Source organism: Chinchilla lanigera, unplaced genomic scaffold (assembly GCF_000276665.1).
Source record: "Chinchilla lanigera isolate Chin_1 unplaced genomic scaffold, ChiLan1.0 scaffold00006, whole genome shotgun sequence".
In the NCBI taxonomy this organism is placed as follows: domain Eukaryota; kingdom Metazoa; phylum Chordata; class Mammalia; order Rodentia; family Chinchillidae; genus Chinchilla; species Chinchilla lanigera.
The window spans coordinates 17317424-17323946 of NW_004955407.1; the positions used below are offsets into that span (position 1 = coordinate 17317424).

A 6523-nucleotide genomic window follows, 5' to 3' on the forward strand; every position below is an offset into this window, starting at 1 on the left:
TTGACAGCTAACTCTGGTGGTGGGTGTGAATAACTTAAGAATAAGCAGATGTAGCAATGGCATTCCACTGACAAACTCGCTACAATGAGGTGGTAGCAGAATAAACCTCAAATAAATGAGAAAGAGCCATCAGACAAGATAGGAGAACCTGCATCAGGCAGCAAGGGATGTCTAGGGTAAGGTAGGTGAAAGCCAGTTGTATATCTTCATTTCCAGTTCTATGAATTTAGACATGAGTGTATAATTCCTTTCTTTAAATACACACTTCTAATGGCATGAAAGATGCAACCATGAATTCCTGTGAAAATACTTTGGTGGTAGCAATGTTGTCTTCCAGAGGTTGTTCCCAAGTGCATGCAGGATGATTTAGTTAGAAGTTTCCCAGATCCTTGCCATGATTACTAAATTCCCATAGGAGAATATTACAGGACTTAGGATGCATCTATACCAGTTCACCAAATCTATTTTGTCCATATTTCCCCATGGATATTTTGTTCACATCAGTCTGTTTTCTGTATCAATTAGAACACTGTTTGGCTAAAAATAACAGAAAAATATTGTGTCTAGTTTAAGCCTGTACAATGCTGTGAGGATATCAAGAGCTCACTATGTGACCCTCATATAGGCACTGATGCTGAAAATGAATTACTACCATTCTTGTATGGGTCACTGAGTAAGGACTTGATAGATGTGGAAAATCTAGTTGAAGGGACTAAATTATTGCCACTGCTTAATGATCGGGGTAGGCCCTATTCTGTATGCTCTTTATATTGAAATATAAGACACTGCACCCCAGCAAAACTGTACAGTGAGAAATTATCCTCAAATAGGATATCAGATTATATCTCAAAGCATACATGAATACTGTAGCTTTTGTAATTCTTACATTCAACATAGTCATTGACTAAAATGCTATCTAATGTTAGCTAATTTGTATAGACCTCTGAGATAATTCTGAATTACTTTCACTCTAAATATGTCTTGGCGGTTTCCCCCAGCAAGGATCAAAAGCAAGGGTTTTTTGTTGCTATAACTTTGAATCATTATGAACTTTGTCTTGATTTGAAAGACTGCAGTCAAGTGGCTGTTGGACTAGCAAAATCTGAGTCTCTTTCAATCATAGACTTACCCATAATATTCACTCACTGATCTCTGGCATGGGAGGATTACTTTTCTACCACAGAAAGGCCATGTTACTTGAACTTGCTTTTCCCGTTTCCCAGGCATTTTGTGTGGGAGGAGGGAAGATCTCCTCACCATCTAATGCAATGGTTTGCATCATCTTGATTTGTTTGGATTGCGTCACCCAGAATTCCTGATGGTCTGCATTCCACACGTGGGATGTGGCAAACCGCCTACTTCTTTTAATTCCAGAAATTGTTCGATGAAGTTTTGGTAAGCTTCTTACATAGTACTTATAAAACACGGGAAAATCGCTTCTCAGCCTTTTGGCTAAGATCAAGTGTAAAACATGGGAAAAGTTTTGAGCTCTCAGCTTCCATTTTTGCATTGTATTTATTAAATATGTAAATGATCATACTGTATTTGTTTTCTTGATTTTGAGGCATGTCACAAAACAGAAAGAATATCAAGTAAATCTTGTTCATCACTTGTGCTCAGTAAAGTTGAAGAAAAATGATTGAGACATCAAAGGACAATAAACTATCAGATGGTAAGTACTGAATGAGTAGGATATGCCACAAAAAGATATGAAAAAACTAGTTGGTGTTGATACTGGTAGTAGTGGTGTGTCACCACTCCACCTAAAGTACTGCTTCAGATGGAATAGTTTTCTCTTTTTTCTCTTATATTTAAATATAAATCAAACAAAAATATATTACTCCTACCGCTACTAAATAAATGCTCCTACCTTCACCACTCTAGGATAGCGCTGGGGAATCTGTGGCATGTGTGTCCGGCTGTTATTATTGAAAGCTCTACAAGGTGTGCCATCCCTGCCTGGGAAAAGATACTTACCTGTAAATTTATTTTTCTATTATAAGATCTATTCAAATCCATTTTTGAGTGAAAATGTAACCCCCAACACTGAATTGGTTCCATGTGTTCTCTGGGTTGCAAGCCTTAAGTACTTGTATGTACAATTTGCAGTGCACCCCAGGTTAATGCCCTAAGTCTCTCTATTCAATGGAAAATGTCTAATAATATGACAAGAAGCATCGTATCTTTTTACCAAAGCCTGAGGGGAGCTGAATCTGTTGTCAGATCATATTGCCATCTGGAAGTTAATATTCCTTATAAAATGAATAATTTGAGAGACTGCTTATGCTCACAGCTTAAACAGAACTGTAGAGTAGCACAAATGGAGAAAGAAGTCATCTTTTCAACATATTGGTGCTATAGCTTTTTCCATTATGAACTCCAAGTTACCCTCACTATTGGCAGCTCTTCCAGGTTGGTTTTAGGAGCTTAAGAGAGTTAATAATGAAGTCCTGTTTTGAATGGTCCACGTGTCTTCCACAGCCCTTAAATGCTGTCTGATACACGTTCACGTTTAACCATCTGCAGCTCTCAAGCACCACGGTAAACAAATTATGATTGCATGGGTGTGAAGAGCGGGGTGCTTCTTCAAATGCCCTGAATGGGGCTAGGCACAGTTTTCTTGAATCACAAAATGTTTTGGAGTTCTATAATATATTAGCACTTATAATTTTTTCTTGTAAATTCACAGTGTAACAAGACATATTAGTGTTGCCCTGAAATATAAAATGTCACGTGAATAACAAAGTGGAGAAAACATAACTCTCTAAAATTTTTGGTATTATTCACTGATGGAGTGGCTGCTAAGAGAAGCCCTCTCTGTATTTCCTTAGTCTGTGATTGTCCTGGGAAGGCCCACCCAGTGGTTAATGTGACCTTCTGAAAGAATATACAAAGGAGAGTTAGTAAAAAGGATGAAGGCATTATGCTTTGGGATGGGATCTTGCCCTTCTCAAGCAATTAGAGATTCAAAAAGGCCTGAGAACGTCAAATGATACTGAATTGTACAAATATTTCTTTTTCTTTACTCATAAGGCATTGCTTAATAAAATTAATTGTGGAAAAAATTGCTCTTGACAGAGACTTCTGGTTCTGGACCAGCAGTTATATAAAGAACTTCTAAATTACCACTTTATTCTAAATAAACAGAACAACTACTCTTCTCAGATTTTTATGCAAAGTAAGGTCACAGAGTAAACTGCTATTCCTAAAATTGTAGAGACAGGCAAATATAAAGAATTACAGCTACCAAAGCAAAAACCTGGATGGGCACCAGTAGGAAAACCACTGGTAAAACTGATAAATTGCTGGGGGCTCAATGAGAACAAATTTGAGAGATGAAAACCTCAGAGTGACACAGGCATTTGTGCGGTCTCCAAAGTTTTGCGACTTCTACCTTCTAGAAATTCACTGGATCTTCTCAGGGCAGAGGGAGAAAAATAATCCCCTTGTTCTAGCAGAAGAGGGGAAAAAGAACTATCTGGAAATATGTCTGAACATTCTGTTCTACTTAACGAGTCTGCCCTCAAGAGAAACTGTTTAATGAGAACTCAACTTATAGTTTTACCAGTGCCTAACTGACCTGGCGGAAGGAGAATACCCAATGCAGCCCTCGCAGCTCCCATCTAAGAGAAGAGAAATATTCAGTTCCAACTGACGCTAGCTATACTGTCTCACCTGAGAGAGAAGGAAGAGGACTGTTAGCATGTGTGAAAGTCACAGTCCAGAGACCAAGGCTCCAAGTAGACTGAGCCCTGATCATAATACTATGGGATGCTTTTTGTCCCCTGACACCTTTCTACCACATTACTAAAGTCCTATTTATAGCAGTTCTGTCTACCCAATATATCATATATGGCTATCAAGAAAAAAATGTGAGAACATACAAAAAAGCAAAAAACAGAATTTGAAAAGATATGACAAACATCAAAACCAGAGATATCAGAATTGTTGAAATTATCAGACTGGAGGGGCTGGGGATTTAGCTCAGCAGCAAAGCACCTGCCTGGCAAGCTCAAGGTCGTGAGTTCGGTTCCTGGTACCGGAGAAAAACCAAAAAAAAAAAAAAAAAAAAAGAAATTATCGGACTGGGAATTTAAAAGAACAATGAATAGTATACTAAAGGATCTAATGGACAAATTAGACAGCACACAAGAACTGGTAAAAGATGTAAACAGGGAAATGGGAATTCTAAGAAAAGAATCCAAAAGAGATGGTAGAGATCAAATTTACTAGAACAGAATTTGGGGATATGTTTGGCATGCTTCTTAGTATATTGGACATGGCCAAGAAAAGAATTCCTAAGATTAAGCATATCACTGTAGAAACTGTCAAAACTGAAAAGTAAAAAGAAAAAAAAAAAAGAACAACAACAACAACAAATAAACCAAAAAACAAAAAAGCAGAATATCAAATGTCCAAGGATTAGGGGATAACTCAAAGGCATTCATGTGTGTAATGGGAACACCCAAAAGAGAAGAATAAGAGAGGGGCACAAGAAATATTCAAAACAGCAATGACTAAGTCCCCTAATTAATGTCAGACACCAGACCACAGGTCCACAAAGCTCAGAGGACACCAAGCAGCAAAACTTCCCACTAACCAGGAAGTGTTATAGCATCACTCTAAAATAGACATGAATTAGTTTCTTGCAAACTGTAGGGCAACCACTAGAAACACTAGTGAAATAAAGACAGAGCAGAGGGGAAGAGGGAGAGAGAAAGAGAATTGATCCCCTAGGACCACAGAGAAAATAAAATACAAAATCCTCCATGAAAGACCTACACTTAGCCCCAAGAAGCAGCCACACAATCAGTCCTAAACATCTCAACCCACCAAGGCCACCAGGAAGCAAGCAAGGAGAGCATCCCTCATTCCGCGGCCCCAAGAAACAAATGAGTGCCATATGCTCAGAGGCTCAGTTTAATGAGGATCTGAGAAGCAGACACTAAGCTCCACCCACACTTGACCCAGGGAAGCAAACGGGCAGACTTCTCTGAGCAGGTTGCCCCCTAAGCACTCAAATATTTCTCGAGTAAATGAAGTTTCCTCCCATGATTAGAATCCTCGTATGGCCTTTAATTGTCTGTACTTCTGTCTAAATTCCCTAGAAAGATATCTAAAACTTGAAGACTAGATGTATCCTTTCTTCTAGGTTCTTCTCTTCTGTCCCTCTTTGGGTTCATGTGAGGTGCCCTGTTATGTTTCAAAGCATTAGCATGATCTGTTTCCTCATTGCTGTCATCCTATTGCTGCTATTCTTCCTATAATGTCTTGAATTCTTCTATTCCTTCTCAGGCATGTTCTTCAGTGAAGTCTTCCCATACAGTCTCCAGACAGTTGGAGTTGATCCTATCATAAAGTTCCCATGAAACAATTAAACTCACCCTGCTTTCCAAGGTTATTATAAGTTATTTGTTTACATATTTGTCTCTCCCTTAAGGCAGTGTCTTGTGAGGGTATAGCTCTAAGTTTCAATGTCTATGTCAAAAAGTAGAGCAACTGGAATAAATAAAAGCAGTAGCACTGGGTTAATATATATTAGACTTTGACTTCCTCTATCTAGGATGTGACCTTAGTAAAATTAATTAAATTTCCAGAATTCAGATTTTAAAAGTTGAAAAGAAAGTTACTTTGGCTCATAAAGTCTTTATTTCTGAATAAAATGATAATGTGAGAGAAAAGCAAATTACAAATAAATAAATAAATAAATGTGTGTATAATTGCCAGATTTACAAAGGATTATTTTAATTCTGAATTATTTTCAGATTTTATATTCAAAGCTTAGTCTCACTCAAAACTGGTTACAAATGCTTCAATGTCAAAATATACTGACACCATAGACTTTTGAAAGTACTTGTGAGTTTATAAAAATAACACACTGAGATTCAGGCAGTGTACTTTTAGTTTTCCCTGAAAATATTAGCATTTTTAAAATGTTTTCTTTTTATAATCTAATTTAAGCCATTCATCTAATGTGGATTTTAAAATCAATAATTCTATTTCACAGTAATCATGATTATACTATGCCAGCAAAATAAAGAAACTGAGATAGTAATATAGGTATGAATTAACCAATCAGAGGCAAAATATGTAACTACTCACAGTTCAGAATTGCAGATTTTATACGTTAGCCTAACTTGTTGCCCAATCAATGGGGAAAATTGGATGAAAATTTCATTTAGTTTCCAGGATTTCTTATTTATTTCAAGTCATCCTGCTACATTTTTGTTTGCTTTTTTTGTGTTAAATGTGAAAATAATTGGAATGACACCTAAGATGAGTGAGCTTTTGTAGTCAAAGAATGAAAACTAAGAACTGTACAGCAAAGCATGATAACCAGTGATGTTGAGCATTTTTTCATGTATTTATTTGCTGTTTGTATTTCTTCATCTGAAAAATGTCCATTCATCTCTGATGCCCATTTTTGGATTGTGCCTTTAAATTTGGGAGAGTGTGATTTCTTCTGAGTTCTTTATATATTCTAGCTGCTACTCCTTTGTCTGAGGAGTAGCTCGTAAACATT

At 37.0% G+C, this 6523-nt stretch overlaps 1 long non-coding RNA gene across 1 annotated transcript; it reads left to right on the plus strand.

The window, feature by feature from the left end:
* The first annotated feature begins 1228 nt into the window (after window positions 1–1228).
* On the plus strand, window positions 1229–5391 carry LOC102010025. The gene is made up of 3 exons (XR_259568.1): window positions 1229–1395; window positions 1565–1672; window positions 5296–5391. It is a non-coding gene; the product is annotated as an uncharacterized LOC102010025 (long non-coding RNA).
* The last annotated feature ends 1132 nt before the right edge of the window (window positions 5392–6523 follow it).